The sequence below is a fragment of the Ursus arctos genome, unplaced genomic scaffold (assembly GCF_023065955.2).
Source record: "Ursus arctos isolate Adak ecotype North America unplaced genomic scaffold, UrsArc2.0 scaffold_36, whole genome shotgun sequence".
NCBI classification, from domain to species: Eukaryota; Metazoa; Chordata; class Mammalia; order Carnivora; family Ursidae; genus Ursus; species Ursus arctos.
Genome location: NW_026623050.1, coordinates 20,126,177 through 20,142,508, shown reverse-complemented (window position 1 = coordinate 20,142,508; position 16,332 = coordinate 20,126,177). Strand labels below are relative to the sequence as shown.

Genomic DNA, 16,332 nt, shown 5'->3' with positions numbered 1-16,332 from the left:
AATTAACCAGCTGGTGGTCCACAGGTAACGTGAGGAACCTGTTCAATGAAGACTGGAGAAGCAGAAGCTCAGACCTGAGTTTGCCTGATGATACTGATTGTGTCTTGATCCTCATGAAGATGAGATATGACAGCTACATGAATATGGTTTTGAAAAAATCTTAAAATTATTTAAGGAAGAGGGGTCCTTAATAAAATTAAGGTCCTTAATAAAAAAGTTTTAAGATAGTATTTTTTCTTGTGTAAAGATATCTAATTTCTATATATTATATGATGTATCAGATTGAACCATGTGAAACTGCAGTAATTCAACTGCTTTTGACTTACAACAATGGCAATTCCGTATATTCTTATGAGCCTTCTGGTAGTTCTGAAGGGTTGGGGGTGCTACGGATGCTGTCTGTATTGGAGTCGCTTGAGGTCCAGCTCCTGATCCTCTGCTGATTTGGTACAGAATACACTCAGTATCTCATTTCCAATACCAGTTGCTGCCATGAACTAGTCTTGTTGCCATATATTAATTGAAAGAAAATAAGAAAATAAGAACAACATGAATATATATATGTGTGTAATATATATTACATATATATATTATATATATATATATATATATATATATATATATATATATATATATATTTAAGCTGTTAATTTTAATTCCAGTATAGTCAACATGCAGTGTTATATTAGTTTCAGGTGTACAATATAGTGATTTGACAATTCTATACATTACTCAGTGCTCATTGAGATAAATGTACTCTTAACCCCCTTCACCCCTCCCCTTACCCACCCCCCCTCTGGTAACCATCAGTTTGTTCTCTATAGTTAAGAGTCTGTTTCTTGGTTTGTCTCTCTCTCTTTTCCCCCCTTTGTTTGTTTTGTTTCTTAAATCCCACATATGAATGAAATCATATGGTGTTTGTCTTTCTCTGACCGACTTATTTTGCTTAGCATTGTACTGTCTAGTTCCATCCATATTGTTGTAAATGGCAAGATTTTATTCCTATTAATGGCTAAATAATATTTCATTGTATATATATATATCTCACATCTTCTTTATCCATTCATTTATCGATGGACACTTTGGCTGCTTTCATAATTTGGCTATTGTAAATAATGTTGCAATAAACATAAACTAATTCAAGCATCCTTTGAATTAGTGTTTTTGTATTTTGGGGGTAAATACCCAGTAGTGCATTTACTGGATCATAGAGTAGTTCTATTTTTAACTTTTTGAGGAACCTGCATACTGCTTTCCACAGTGGCTGCTCCAGTTTGTATTTCCACCAACAGTGCATGAGGGTTCCTTTCTTGCCACATCCTTGCTAACACTTGTTATTTCTTATGTTTTTGATACTAGTCATTCTAACAAGGTGGTATTTCTTTGTGGTTTTGATTTGCATTTCCCTGATGATGAGTGATGTCGAGCATCTTTTCATGTGTCTGTTGGCCATCTGGATGTCTTTTATGGAAAAATGTCTTTTTAGGTCCTTTGCCCATTTTTTTTAAAAAGATTTTATTTATTTATTTGACAGAGATAGAGACAGCCAGCGAGAGAGGGAACACAAGCAGGGGGAGTGGGAGAGGAAGAAGCAGGCTCCCAGCGGAGGAGCCCGATGTGGGGCTCGATCCCATAACGTCGGGATCATGCCCTGAGCCGAAGGCAGGTGCTTAACCGCTGTGCCACCCAGGTGCCCCCCTTTGCCCATTTTTAATCAGATTATTTGGGTTTTTTTGGTGTTGAGTTGTATAAATTCCTTATTTTGGATATTAACCCTTTATCATATATGTTATTTGCAAATATCTTTTCCCATTCAGTAAGTTGCTTTTTTGTTTTGTTGATGGTTTCCTTTACTGTGCAAAAACTTCTATTTTGTTATAGTCCCAATAGCTTATTTTTGCTTTTGTTTCTGTTGCTTTAGGAGACATACCTAGGAAAATGTTGCTATGGTCAATGTTAAAGAAATTACTGCCTGTGTTTTCTTCTAGGATTTTTTATGGTTCCAGGTCTCATATGGAGGTTTTATCCATTTTGAGTTTATTTTTGTGCATGGTGTGAGAAAGTGGTCCAGTCTGAAATAATATTGTGAATTGCTATTTATTTTCATGTATGTATGAAAACCTTTACAAATCAAATGACAATTAGAATCTTGAGAAAAAAGGTGTTTTAGTAAAACAATCTTGTATTACATAATGAATCCCATTAATAATAAGTGAGTTTATAACAGTCTGCTTCTTTGACATTTATTGAATTTTAATGAGAACACCATTATACCAAATAAAATTTTGGAAACTGTTTCTCATATAATAATCCAACTCAAGTAGAATATGAAACAGCCCCAAACATTAGAACTTAAATGACAGTAGAAGACACAGTGGAAAGAGAATTGGACACAGATTGAAACATGAGACACAAATTCCATCATTTTCTTGTCCCCACATCTATGTATGTATTAGTATCTAAACTTATCTCACCATGCTTCCTTCCATTGCCAATGGAAGAGTTTTCTCTCTTCCCGTATCTTACTTTTTCTCTAAGATTGTAACCTAACTTTATTATTTTCTACTTTCTATTTTCTTTCTTTTCCTTAACTCCCTTAAGGTCTTTTTAAAACTCTCCTTCAGCCATGTAACCCTTTAAACCTACCTTTCTAAAGCCCTTCTCTATCACTGCCAGCTTACTCAAGATAATTAAATTATCTCTAATTTTCTTATGCCAATTCACTCACTGCTGCAAGGCTTCAACGCCCCTCCCCATCCCTAACACTCCCCTATTACCCAACAAAGGTCACTGTGAGCTCCATTATCAAATTCAATGTACATTCTCCTGAACTTGCTAGAATTCTGGACTTCTTTGCTACATTTGATACCATTAGCTACTTCATTCTCCTTGAAATTCATTTCTTGACTCCTCTATCACAGTTTTCTCCTTTGTCTCCCTGGCTGCTGCTTATCAGTTTCATTTGCTGACTCAACTCCTCTGCTTCTGACCACCCTTATAATGTTGATACTTCCTGGGGTTCTATCATTCTATTCAAAAATGTCGATGATCCACCAGATTCTCTTTGCAGTTTTGATCCACATTCCCAACAACTTGCTCCTGCTTCTTTTTGACAGAGGGCTTCCTTAGGGTACTGGAGTCCACTTTGCCTATCTGCACTAAGACATGGAACCTCCCACTGCTCACTCTTTCTGGGTGATTATATTCATGTTCACAATTTCATCTCTACTTATATGCTGATTACTTCTAAATAGTCCTGTTAAGCCCTGTCTTCTCCCTTGAGCTTAGACTTGTGTACTCAGTTGTCTAATGGGAAACTTGATATCCCCCCAGATAGTTCAAACCTATCACATGTACAAAACTGAATTCATAATCTAGCACCAGTTTCCATTTTTTTGTATCTTCCCCTTGTTATGGAATAGCACAGACATACTTCTTACAGCACCGATCAGGAACCTGGGACTTATCATCCTTATGTCTCTTTCCCTTACACTTCACATCTAACTGAGATCAAATCCTATAAATTCTAATTTGTTAATACTTGTCGTATCAGTCCTCTCATCTCTGTACCATCTGCTGTTGTCTTGGTCAAGTCCCCATTAGCTGTATCCTAGACTTTTACAATGGAGAGAGAACATAGCATACTATGAGATGGCTCAGGCTCTGGAGCCAGCACTTTTTACAGAACTAGAACAAAAAATCCTAAAATCTGTATGGAACCACAAAAGACCCCAAATAGCCAAACAATCTTGAAAAAGAAAAGCAAAACTGGAAGTATCACAATTCCAGATTCCAGTTATATTACAAAGTTGTAGTAATCAAAACAGTATGGTACTGGCATAACAATAGACATATAGATCAATGAAACAGGATAGAAAGTGTAGACAAAAACCCATGATTATATGGTCAATTAACCTTTGACAAAAGAGGCAAGAATATGCAGTGAGAAAAAGACAGTGTCTTCAACAAATGGTGTTGGGAAAACTCGACAGCTACCTGCAAAAGAATGAAACTAGGCCACTTTCTTACACCATACACAAAAATTAACTTAAAGTGGATTAAAGACCTAAATGTGACATCTGAAACCATAAAAATCCTTAAACAGAGCACAGGCAGTGAATTCTTTAAAAAAAATTAAAAATAGATATATATTTTAATTTTGGATCTTTGGTTTTAGAAAGTGTTATAAGCCAATGAATGACACTAGTGGCCTTTGATCATACAGCATCTGCTGGCTAAGTATGGTGTTAGGTACTTTAAATACATTGTCTGATTTTCTCCATAAACTGTGTGTATGTCTTGTTTTCACCATTGGGGAAAAAATTGTTGAAGATTGCATGCTGGGAAGGCTTAGGAGGAGATTTTTTAAAGAAGTATTTTTGGGGTGCCTGGCTGACTCAGTCAGTAGAGTGTGCAACTCTTGATCAAGCCCCACACTGGGCGTACAGATTGCCTAAAAATAAAATCTTTAAAAAAAAGTATTTTAGTTGGCTTAAAAAATTTAAAAAATAGAGTTTATTAAAAAAACAAACAAAATCAAGCACACAGAAATATGCACATTAGGGATTATCTTTATTTAGAGTTACTAAGTATTCTTCCAGGCCATTATCAGTTCTCTCTCTCTCTTTCTCTATATATGTGTATACTATATATATAGTTTATAGAACTTATTGAAAGAGTAATCACAATATATATCCAGTTCTGCAATTTGTTCCCACTCCAGTATTCATAATGTTTTTTCTCCTTTGATAACTTGAAATATAAAATAATTTTACCTATTACTACTCCTCTAATCATCTACTTCTGATCTCTTTATGCATGGGCCAATAGTTGTAGGATTCAGAAAAACATCCGGACCAAGGACCAATTTCCTAAAAAAATTCTAATAAAAAAGCAATCTTTTGATAATAGTATTTTTTATTGGGAGCAATTGATTTTTTGTCACTTTGTTTTTGAATGCTGTTTTAACCATGAGCTTTAGTTATAAGTGACCAGATGTGTCAAACTTGTCTTTCCCTAAATTCAAACCATGATGGAGAGGTGGCTGGAAGAGGATCTAAAAATAAAACAGTATATTTAGAAGTCATTTCTTGGTTTTGTTTGGAAGGCCATAAATTTTCATAACTTTTTGCCTTTTACTGCTCATAGCTCCCTGCCTGTAATTTATGCTTTGCCTAGTAGACGAGGTTAGGGTAGCCAGATGTCCCAGATTTCTATGTAGATAAATGGTGAGGTTTTACCCAGTGCCATAAGGAAGAAACACTCTCTTATTTGCGAAGTTCTTACTGGCGTCATAAGATTAGCAATTTTCCATAGTGGAGTTGAGAGCATTCTCCCCTTTAGTCCAAGGTGATTAGCTTCTGAGGTGTTATTTGTTTGGACATTGTTAACAGTCTTGAGCTAACATTTCCTCATGGATTATTTTAAATGGATAAAGGACAGCTGATAAACTGTGAGCCATGACCTATTAGTTAAATAGGATTCCAAAAGGAAATGAGAAGCATTCAGAATCTTCACAGATTATCATATTGGTTTACTTATATTCTAGAATTACAGTTTATTTCTTATTAAAAAATCTTTGCCTTTATTTCTATCTTATTTGTTCTCCTTCCTGAAAGTGATTTGCTACTTTTTACTTCTGTCCTTTTGACTCTTGATGTATCTTTCTTCTTTCTGTTCTTACCAGCTCACTGTAATCCCACACACCCACTTTTCCCTCTGGTTTTGTGGTCCTGAGTGGAAAATTTTTTCTCTCATTTTTTTTTTTTTTTTTTTGAGGCTGAAATCCCAATCCTGGTACAATGCCTAACAATTGACCATTTATCATAAGGGAACATTTAAGAATTTTCATAGTCTAATGTCCGAGGAGAAAGAAGGGGACAGATCTCTCTTGGAGCCTTTGTGGTACGTCAGATGCCTCTTAAAGTCTGGAGACTGTGGCTAGGGGCAGGAAGTCTTCCTTTGTCTTGGCTTGCTGTATTTAGTCAGCTTCTGCCACTTCCTCTTGTATCATTCTCTATATCTTGAAGTAAGTGGTTGAGAGTACTATCCATTTAGACAAATGGCAGCGCACGCAAATCTCTTTTCAAGGTAAAAAAGAAAGTGAGATTTGTAAATGAAACCCAGGTATGTAACATAGTTATTGTAGTAGCAATTATTTCTATAGTTCTTAGAAGTTGGGAAGACTGTCAATGTGAATTTTATAGGATAGTCAGTGCGTGACCGGTAATTTGAACTAGCATGATGTGTGGGATGTGGCCTATGATTGAGACACAACTTTGTTTTTGTCTCCCAGCTTCCTTATGAAATTTATTGAGTGGGAATAATCTGCACCTATCCATGGACGAAAGCTCCAGCCAACCTATGACCCTCTGGTTACTCTCAGGTAATAACATTGCCATAGTCACTTTAAGTTGCAAACACAATCTCAATTCAGAAGTTGGAATGCCTAATGCTAGCAGTTGGAATAAATCAAAATGCTGACAGTTTAAAACATAAAATAATTTCACCTGTACCATTAAATTCTTGTTATGGTGTTACATTTTTCTCCCTTTACACCTCCCACTCATGTTAGCTGCTTGCAGGGGGAAAAGAAGATGTACATCTTCACTTTTCACAAAAGTGAAAGATATTTATCTTTGTGGCTAGTACCCTTTTGCTTCCCAGTCTCACCAACAATGTTTTCTTTTGGAGAAATCTATTTCTTGCTCCTAGAGAAGTAGAAGAGTGTCATCTGGTTAAGAATGTGGAATTTTGTGGGCGCCTGGGTAGCGCAGTCGTTAAGCGTCTGCCTTCGGCTCAGGGTGTGATCCCGGCATTCCGGAATCGAGTCCCACATCGGGCTCCTCTGCTGGGAGCCTGCTTTTTCCTCTCCAACTCCCCCTGCTTGTGTTCCCTCTCTCGCTGGCTGTCTCTCTGTCACATAAATATGTAAAACCTTAAAAGAAAAAAAAAAGAGGGGGGGCGCCTGGGTGGCACAGCGGTTAAGCGTCTGCCTTCAGCTCAGGGCGTGATCCCGGCATTCTGGGATCGAGCCCCACATCAGACTCCTCCACTATGAGCCTGCTTCTTCCTCTCCCACTCCCCCTGCTTGTGTTCCCTCTCTCGCTGGCTGTCTCTATCTCTGTCAAATAAATAAATAAAATCTTTAAAAAAAAAAAAAAAAGAAGAGAATGTGGAATTTTGTGTCAGATTTGGGATTAAGCTTCTAACCTGCGGAAGTTTCTCTCCTCTAAACTTCAGTTCCTGATATGTTAAGTAAAAAACACCTCATAGAATTATTGTGAAGTTTAAATGAGTTCATGAGTGAGAACAGCCAAATACAATGTCTGGCAGGTATTATTTATTCAATAAATGTTTGATATATGGTCACTCTTCAGGTTCCAAGCCCAAATCCCTTCCTGATTGCAGTAGGTATTTCTAGTGCTCTTCCACATCTGGTTTTTCTTTCTGTAGCATCCTTAGTCTGGGAAGATGATTCCACTCAGGCCTAAGTTGGATCAGGTGGCTAGAAGTGGACTCTGTCAGAGCCTACGCATATCCCATGGGCACGTCTCATTTCTGTGTGCTCCAGCCCAACTCCTAACCAAGCACCAGCCCCATGAGTCTGCCTGAGGGCGGCTCTGGTGGCTGCAGCCTACTCTGATGTGCATGGGACAGGCCAGTTTTAGAAGAATTATGTCCTTAAACAATGAATATCTCAGAACCTTTACTCCTCAGGTGGGATATTTGTGAGGCACAAAGTCCACATTGTTTCTCAAAGTTTTCTGGTGTGATTGAGCTCTAATTACTCATAGTGGTAAATTGCTTGATAATATGCCCTATGTTGGCTTCCTTCCTTTTCCTGTAGTTGTAGATTGGGTTCATTAGCATGCAGGATGTTTATTAAGAGTTCTTTTGGGATCAATACCTATGGAAGGGAGGGGAGAGAAGTAGAGTAGCAGAGGGAGAAGTTGGACTATAATGTAGTCCAAACAGAGGCCTCCGTTGACCCCTTGGGGAGCTCCAGAGCTGGAATGCCCTTCAGAGTCATCCTGAGTTGGGGAAGAAGGTTGGGCATTTTTAACTCCACAGTGATTAGTCACTGGGTGTGACTTGTGCCTAGAAGGAAACCTAACCTGGGAGAGGCAATTTTCTTTAGCCAAGGCAATCTCCAAAGAGGGCTGATAGCTGAGGCTCTTTTGGTAACCCCAGCAGCCTTCCTTCTTGAGGGAATTTGGATGCATCACAGTGCCAACCATACCTCGGCTTCCCATTCCTCTATCAGTGTTTTTTGAGCTAATCTCCCAAATAAACCACTCGACCTTGAATCCTTGTTTCAGTGTTTGCTTCTGGGGGAGCCAAAGACAACACAGGGCTTTCACAGTGGAGAAAGCTCTACTTGGAGGGCTCACAATGTGTCCACTGATGCTGCCAGGTATAGGAAACAGGGATGTGACTGCTGCCCAGGGAATCTGAAAGAACAGATTGCTTTGCTGTTGGGGACAACAGAAAGGTTACTGCCTAGAGATTAACCTGCACCCCATTGTTTACTGGGGCAAAGAAAAGTGAGTGTGAGTATTTTCCATGGAGCAGAGATGGGCCTTGGGTGAGAAAGAGCCTGTGTGGGCTTGGCTAGGTCCTGACCAGCTGGCAAAGGGACCCTGTAGCAAGAAGCTGGGGATGGACAACAAATTCCTGGGGACTATGGAGAGAGCACATGTGTCTACTCAATGTAATAAAACCAAGAAGATTAAAAAAAAGTCTCAAATCCAATTCCTCTTGCCTACATTAATTATAGAAAACCTAATTTATTTGCGCTATAAAGTAACAGTGTCCAGGGGTTTATCGGGACTGCTGATCTTTTCACATTCATCACTCTGGCTATTTGCATTCTGGCAGCCAATCCAGACTCTCTATGTGGAGGATTAACTGTTCCATTTCAGGTCTATCCTTTCTAATTTTACATTCCCTTTTGATTGAACCCACCACAGAGGATAATAGAATAATCAAAGTTGCACTACCTCTGGTCATGATTGTAATATTATCCTTAATCAGGGCATCATGAAAGACCATATTAATGATTTATATTTCCTACAGTAGATATCACCAAACAACGAATTTCATAGCAATCTAGTATTTCTAATTGTGTGATGTTCAATCAAACATCTGGCAGTTTATTGTTCACCTGGGTTGGTCAGGCCAGGTTAAGTGGAGTCCTTAAGTGCTCAATCCTTGTGTATAATAAGTGTTTACTCTGGATGGTACTCCCCCTGGCCAACAGTACAAATGTGTCATTCTGGAATATCGTATAAATACCAAATTCAGCAGTGCTACAGAAGAAAAAAAATTTTTTTTCAAGTGAAACTTTATTTTCCATCTCCCCAACTTTGGTATTAATGGCATGGGATTTCCAGAGATTTTGCTTTCCATGTAGTTATATTAATCCCCAGATACATCATAAATGTTGAAAGATTTTAAAGAATCAGCTTCATCCCAGTTTGCCACTATATATATATTTTAAAGATTTTATTTATTCATTTGCTAGAGATAGAGAGAGCACAAACAGAGGGAGCGGCAGGCAGAGGGAGAAGCAGGGTCCCCACTGATTAGGGAGCCCGATGTGGGACTCAATCCCAGGACCCTGAGATCATGACCTGAGCTGAAGGCAAACGCTTAACCAACTGAGCCACCCAGGCATCCCTGCCATTATATTTTTAATGAACGAATACAATTTTGGTCAGTAGTTGAGGAATGAATCCAAACTCCAATTATACCAGTATCTTCCACTTAAAAAAAAAATGCTGGAACAGTGCTTTTCAAACTTGACTATACACACAATTTGCCTAGAGACCTTGTTAAGTTGAGGGTTTTGATTTGATAAATCTGGGGTAGGGTCTGAGATTCTGCATTTCACAAGATCCCAGGTGATGTTGCTGCCACTGTTTTTAACTGTATTATGAGAAGGAAGGACCCCAGAAGACTTTTTTAAGGCCTTGTGAATTTAAGAACAACATTCATTTAAACATTTCTTTGTAAGCTAATTTGCATAAAGCTAGGCTAGTTTCCCTACTGCTCCAGGGTTAGGGACTAACCCTCTCATTAAATACTAAAATGCCATTGATTGTTCGATGAGTCATTATTTTATGTGCTGCTAAGGGAAAATGCTGATAATTAACTATAATGCACCCTGATTTCAGAAATATTAAAATATGAGTTTTAGAATTGAAGAAATATGGTGGTTTCTCTGACTTCTTTACAGCTTCCACAATGAGTGTTTATTCTCTAGGTACTTTTTCTTCGAGGTAAGGATTGTGATTATCTAATTTTATAGACACTTGGAGTGAAATTACTTTAAATGGCACAGCTAGAATTTGAACCCAGATCTCTATGACTGGGGAGCCCATGCTCTTTACTTCTACTGCATATAGGAAGGGCTGTTGTCCCTGAGGAAGATGCTTCCCTGTGCTACCTTCCATGGCATTCACTTAAGGTAACTGCACCTATAATACTATCTGTGACTGCTGTATTTCCTATTTAAACACATCTTTTTCAGCCTGGCTTCTTGTATTCATCACTCTACTGAAGCGGTTTGTCTTGAACTCAGCAGTGACCTCTTTACAGCCAAATCCGGCAGTCCGTTCTTTCAGTTTGAATTTTCCTCAACCTAATCTCTATCTGACATAGCCTACCATTCTCTCTCTGAAACTCCCTCTTCTGCGTTGTTGAGTAGCTTGCTATTTATGTTGGATGCTTCTCTGGTTACGAGCAAATCATACTTTGGCATATTTTTGGCTAATGTATTTATCATCAGCTCTTCCCTTTGCAACCTGTATCAGAAATGTATGAGAGGAATCCAGGTGGTCTCCAAATCCTCACTGAATGAAAATGATGAATTTGGGGGTACAAAACAAACTATGACTTGGAAATCATGGATCTTGTTAGAACCCTCTCTTCTTTGCTCCTACTTTGTGCATATTTTTATTACTGTTTACAGTGTTATATTCTAATTATGTTCACTTGTCTTTGTATTTGACTTGACTGAAATCCTTGAGGGTAGAGACTGTGTTTTATTTATTTCTGTTCCTCCAATGCTTGTCCAGTTCCTGGCACATAAATGACTCAACACGGCTGAGGCAGGACCACAATTCACTATTTTAGTGGCAAAAGAAACCATTTCCTGATATCTTGTGTTGCAAGGGAATGTAACTTAATAAAGCCTCTAGGCCCAGGAATGGACCAGTCAGAATAGAGCAGGGGGCTGTGGTGATGTCCGTTCTCTTTATCATAGGGAGACCTCATAGATACCAGATTGAAATTACTCTTGGATTATTTGCTAGTTTTTGGTAGCAAATATGGAGGTTCTGAGTTTTTCACATATGAGGATAAAATGAACCTTTGCATGGAGAACAAAATCTCCTATTGGAAAAACCTCCCCACCGACATGGGTCACCCTATAATGTCATTTAAAAAGCCATTTGATTAAGGACTGTAGGGTTCTATCAAGAAATTGTTCTCAAGAAGTTTGAAAGGGTTGCTTTCTGGAAGTGCTCAACTTGTCCTTCTCAAGGAGCTTTGTTTTCTCATAGCATCTGACTCCCTTAGCCCATTCCCATCTTGAACTAAGAGGATGTAAATCTGGAGAAAATTAGGTTCCCTCCAAATGGCCTAGCAGAATGGTCTCTCATCACTCCCCTGCTTGCTGGGTCACTTTGGTTAGACTTGATTCAGTTCATTGTCTGCTTCTGAAGCCAGTCATGTAAATCCACAATTAATGGTAATTCAGACATGTAACAAAGCTGTTTTTTTAAAAAATCAAATTGAATATTTTTTTGAAAGAGGGCAATGACATAATCCTTGACCCTGCCATAAATAATTGTACTGCTTGATTTTAGAGTCCATTATACCTATTTCTCCTTCTGCTTGTCAAATGATTTGTGTTCAATCCAAACAGCACTTTTCTTAAGCCACTAATTTATCTGCGGAGCTGTAGCTGCAGAACAGAACGTTTAAAAACAACCCAAGTAGCCGCAGGGGCTAGAGAAGCAGTGTGGTGGGAACGCCAGTAGAGGGCACTGGGCTATTTGCGATAACTTTGGAAGGGCTGGAGAAGTCTGTTAACCAGGCTTTCGATGAGGAGGAAAAAAAAGGTACACAACATTTTTTATCTCACTAATTCTGTAGGAGAACAATGGAATTTTAAAAAGTGGAAGTGGAAAAATTCATCTTTAGGTCTGAATTCTACACAATGAAAGTTTTCAAAGCTGGCTGTTGATCAGTTACAAAGAGCTTCTACAACCTAATGTGCACACATTCTCCTGGTATACTTTTCCTGATATATTTCAGTTTGCCTGGTCGGTGATGGTAAAGTAGTTAATTTATTCAAAGATCAGGTTTTGGAAGTAATTTGACTCTTTTAACTTTGTGGGAGACAGTTGGAATAAAAGAGATGCTGATTATGCAATATCTGGTTTTTTCTCTCTGGAATTCTGATTCCCTTCCTCCATTCTTTCCTTCCTATCTTCCTTCAGAAGTTCGAGTGGGTGCTTTGTTACTTTGTTCCCCTTCTTTGGGGGAACTGATTGGTAATCTTATTATTCCTCTTCCTTCCTGTTCCTTCCCTTGGTGTCTTTGGATACTAAGATTGACTCTTGTCTTTTCTGTCCTTTCTCAGAGACCTCAGTTGGAAAAAGTTAGGAAGGAGGGGGGAGATGGAGGAAGCTGGGGCAGTGGAGGCTGACTGAGTTTGGAAAACATATTCAGTGGCTTTCCGGTTGGTTGCTTGGGTTCTCCCAACTCCTTCACTCCCCACTTCCACCCCTACTCCCCCAGGGCACCTGCTTCAGTCACATGGCCAAACCTCTTTATTTTAGCCCTAGGAATTCTCCCCCTTTTCGCTACATACACATTGGTCCAATACATTTCTAGGCCTCTGATATTTGTTGTCTACTGAAATTGTTTCAGATTTCTCTCTTCAGATAATGCATCAGGGTTACAGCTCACTGGGTAAGTAGGCAATTTTCACTGCTAGTGAAAGCATCTAGTAAAAACAACTTAAAATATTGTATATTATATTATCAAAAAAAAGCAATAGCTTGTAATTATGTCAGGACTTTCAAATTTGTTATAGCAATATAAAAGTGCTCTTAAGCAGGAAATGCTCCATCCCCCCTTTGAATTCACCTATACTTTGCTTTTAGTTAAACTAATCTCACCTGTTCTGAAACAGTTAAAAATTTATAAAGCCTCACTCATATAACTTCAATGAATTCTTGGACTCAAGTTCTTCAGGGTAATAATTTATTTTGAATAATTTATTTTGAGAAGAGTCAGAAGACTTAAAACAGGATGGTTGCAAGGTAATTTATTCATGTAAAATTAGTGGCAGATATGTTGGTTAGGGCAAGACAGCTGAAACAGAGATTGAGCATATCCATAAAGGAAAAGGTTGAGAAAATAAAAATTTGACCCCCAGAGTAAGCAGCAGGAAGAAGGATGGAGAACAGGGAAAAACAAATAAGAGATATACAGTAAGATTTGTTTGTTTTTGAGAATTTATCTTAAGAGTTTACTTGTGAAATAAGTATAAGAAAGATAATTTATGGAACATATACATGAATATAAAAAGTCAAGGAAATTTGAATTATTCCCTTCTCCTGATTCAGTAAGAAATGGGAAAGGGAATAAAGTAATGTCAAACTTAGGACTTTTTGTAAATTTCCTCCATTCCTAAAGCATATCTGTACTTTGCTCTGAAAACCTAACACATTTCGACTCTCTAGCTATAAATGCTTTAATACAGGTTGTTTTATAATGAATTTCCAAAGATATCCTTTACTGTATTTCAGAGTGCTGTATTCTATAGGCAATCAAATCATTATAGGTCAGATTGCTATACAAAGGGGACCTCTGTCTTTGGATTCATATGACTGAGACTTGGTGTAAGCTCTTTAAATCTGAATTCTTATCCTTAATAGAATTCCATTTTGGGTGCATCTTTTTACTAATAATCACTGGATACCAGTTGTGTCAGACTTTTGTGCTCAGTCTGGGCCTATGCAGAAGGGCAGCCATAGAAAGCCTATTGTGGCTTGAGTCGTTGGCTGTGAAACAGGGGAGCTTATATCGTCCCCCTGCTTCATTTATTCGCAGGGCCCCTAAACCTGTTTCAGGCATGGTTGTTGCAGATATTAGTATCTTATAGATGCTCTGGGAGGGGTGTTGCCCTGCATGCGGTAGGTCTACCACAAGACCTATGTTCTAGGGTGTACATGGTTCATTGATACACAGGGTAACACAGTGTACCGAAGCCACTTAGCAAGGTTTCAATTTTAGAGATCTAGGACAAGAGTTGCCCAAAACCTCAGGGTTCTTACCACAGGCTATTCTTACACCGATTGTATGGAAAGAGGAGGCAGAGTAAATCCACCCATATCCAACCTGGCCCAGGCCCTTTGCCTGTATTGTGAATAGGGGGACATGGAATTGAAGGAAAAAAATAAATTAATTAAACAAAGAAAGAAGAAAAAAGACAAACCCTGAGGCTTTCAGGCTCAGTGGCCTTAGGTAATCTGCATATTGTTTTTGGGAGGCTGGGACATTGAGTGGAGTGGTTTAGAATAGAGGTAGAGGAAAGCTGATTGCAGGAACCAGAGAGGTTTCCCTTTTGGTGGAAGCTTGGAAGATTTGGGGGATATGACAGATGCTTTGGTTTTGGAAGTAAGATCCACAGTAGATAGAATTGACTACAGTCCTTCAACAAAGAAAGCTGAATGCTGGGGAGGTGGGGGGGATTGGAGTCATTAATTGGCATTTTTGTAGAAATATACTATGTAGGCAGTAACACCAATAACTTCATTCTTTGGCCGCTTCCTTCTCCTGAAGGCTTGGGAGGGCTGTCTTGAAAATGCAATAAGAAATGAGTAGAGCCAAGAGTTTTAACTTCAGGTAGGAAAAAAGACTTATTGAGAAATTGTCACCATTTCCAAGGAAGTCAAGAGTGGCAGAACAATAAAGAAATAGGCAAGACTAGTAGTGTGAGAAGATACCTGAAAGCAGAATGTCTCTGGGGGTACTGGTGCCTACAGCTCCTCCTCCCCACCGCCTTTGGCAGAGTGTGTCTGACTTTGGCTGCTTGCAGCTGTGGCTAGTTGGCAGTAAAGAAGCAATAGAAGACCACTTCTATTGGGCTGCTACAGCAGTAACAAGCAACTTCTACTTTTTGTACCAGAGACCTTGACCTTCAATTGAAGGGTTCTTAGCTTCAACCCAGATGGCTGAAGCTACTTTACATATGACCTTGCATAAATGTGATACCATTGTGCATATTTTAAGGATTTTTATAGGATTTGGTAACCAAAATACATAAATCTATTCCTCTCTGCTAGACACTCAAACTTATTACTTTGGTATATGAGATGAAAGATAAAAGTTGACACAATCAAAAGAAATGCATATTTGATTTCAGATTAATTGAATGGAAGGTAGAAAAATGAAAATGCATTAATTCTAACAGTAGCTTTAAACAGAATAAACTATGAACTTTTCAAAGGATTATGATTACCCTTAATCATGCCAAAATGAAGCTTGAAGCAATTATGGGTAATATAGATATATTATTAATACCAGCTGAAACCCAGGTTTTGATTTTATAAGAAAACAGACTTAAACTTTTGGCAGATGGTGAACTTAAAAGTTCAAGTAAATCTAAGTTTTTAAATATGGAAGATGTAGGGAGCATTTCTGCTTGATGAACCCAGATTTTTTTCTCCACAGGGAATACATTGAAACTGGAATTATCTCAGCAATCGCCAAATGTGGTTGTTCTTTAGAAAGTAACTGTGCCTTTATTTTCTGAATCCTCAAGTTTGTAATTTTACCAGTGCGTTGTGTTTGTCAGTTTTTTGGGAGTCTTTTTTTTTTTTTTTGACATGTGCAGACTTCCATTAGTTTTTCTTCTCCTTTCGTAAGCTTTCTTTTTTATTTTTAAAGATTTATTTATTTATTTTAGGGGGGAGGGACAAATGGAGAGGGAGAGAGGATCCCAGGCAGACTCCCGCTGAGCATGGAGCCTGACATGGGGCTTGATTTCACGATCCTGACATTGTGACCTGAGCTGAAACCAAGAGTCGCATGCTCAACAGACTGAGCCACCCAGGTGCCACTCTCCTTTATTAATCTTTCTTGATTCTCCTTCTACAGGAAGTCCCTAGATTGCAGTGGTGTAAATGGGCACTATGGAGGATGGGAGATTCTTTCTTGCTACCACAGTGTGATCCCCAGATGAATCTGGCGCATGGAAGCAGGACAAACGAATGGGCTGAAGTTGGTGGACATAATAGAATGGTTTCTTAT

The 16,332-nt window shown here is 38.5% G+C and overlaps 1 non-coding gene across 1 annotated transcript; it reads left to right on the top strand.

The window, feature by feature from the left end:
• Nucleotides 1–14,337: 14,337 nt before the first annotated feature.
• LOC113269760 (small nucleolar RNA SNORA51) lies at nt 14,338–14,461 on the top strand. The gene has a single exon (XR_003321570.1). It is a non-coding gene; the product is annotated as a small nucleolar RNA SNORA51 (small nucleolar RNA).
• The last annotated feature ends 1,871 nt before the right edge of the window (nt 14,462–16,332 follow it).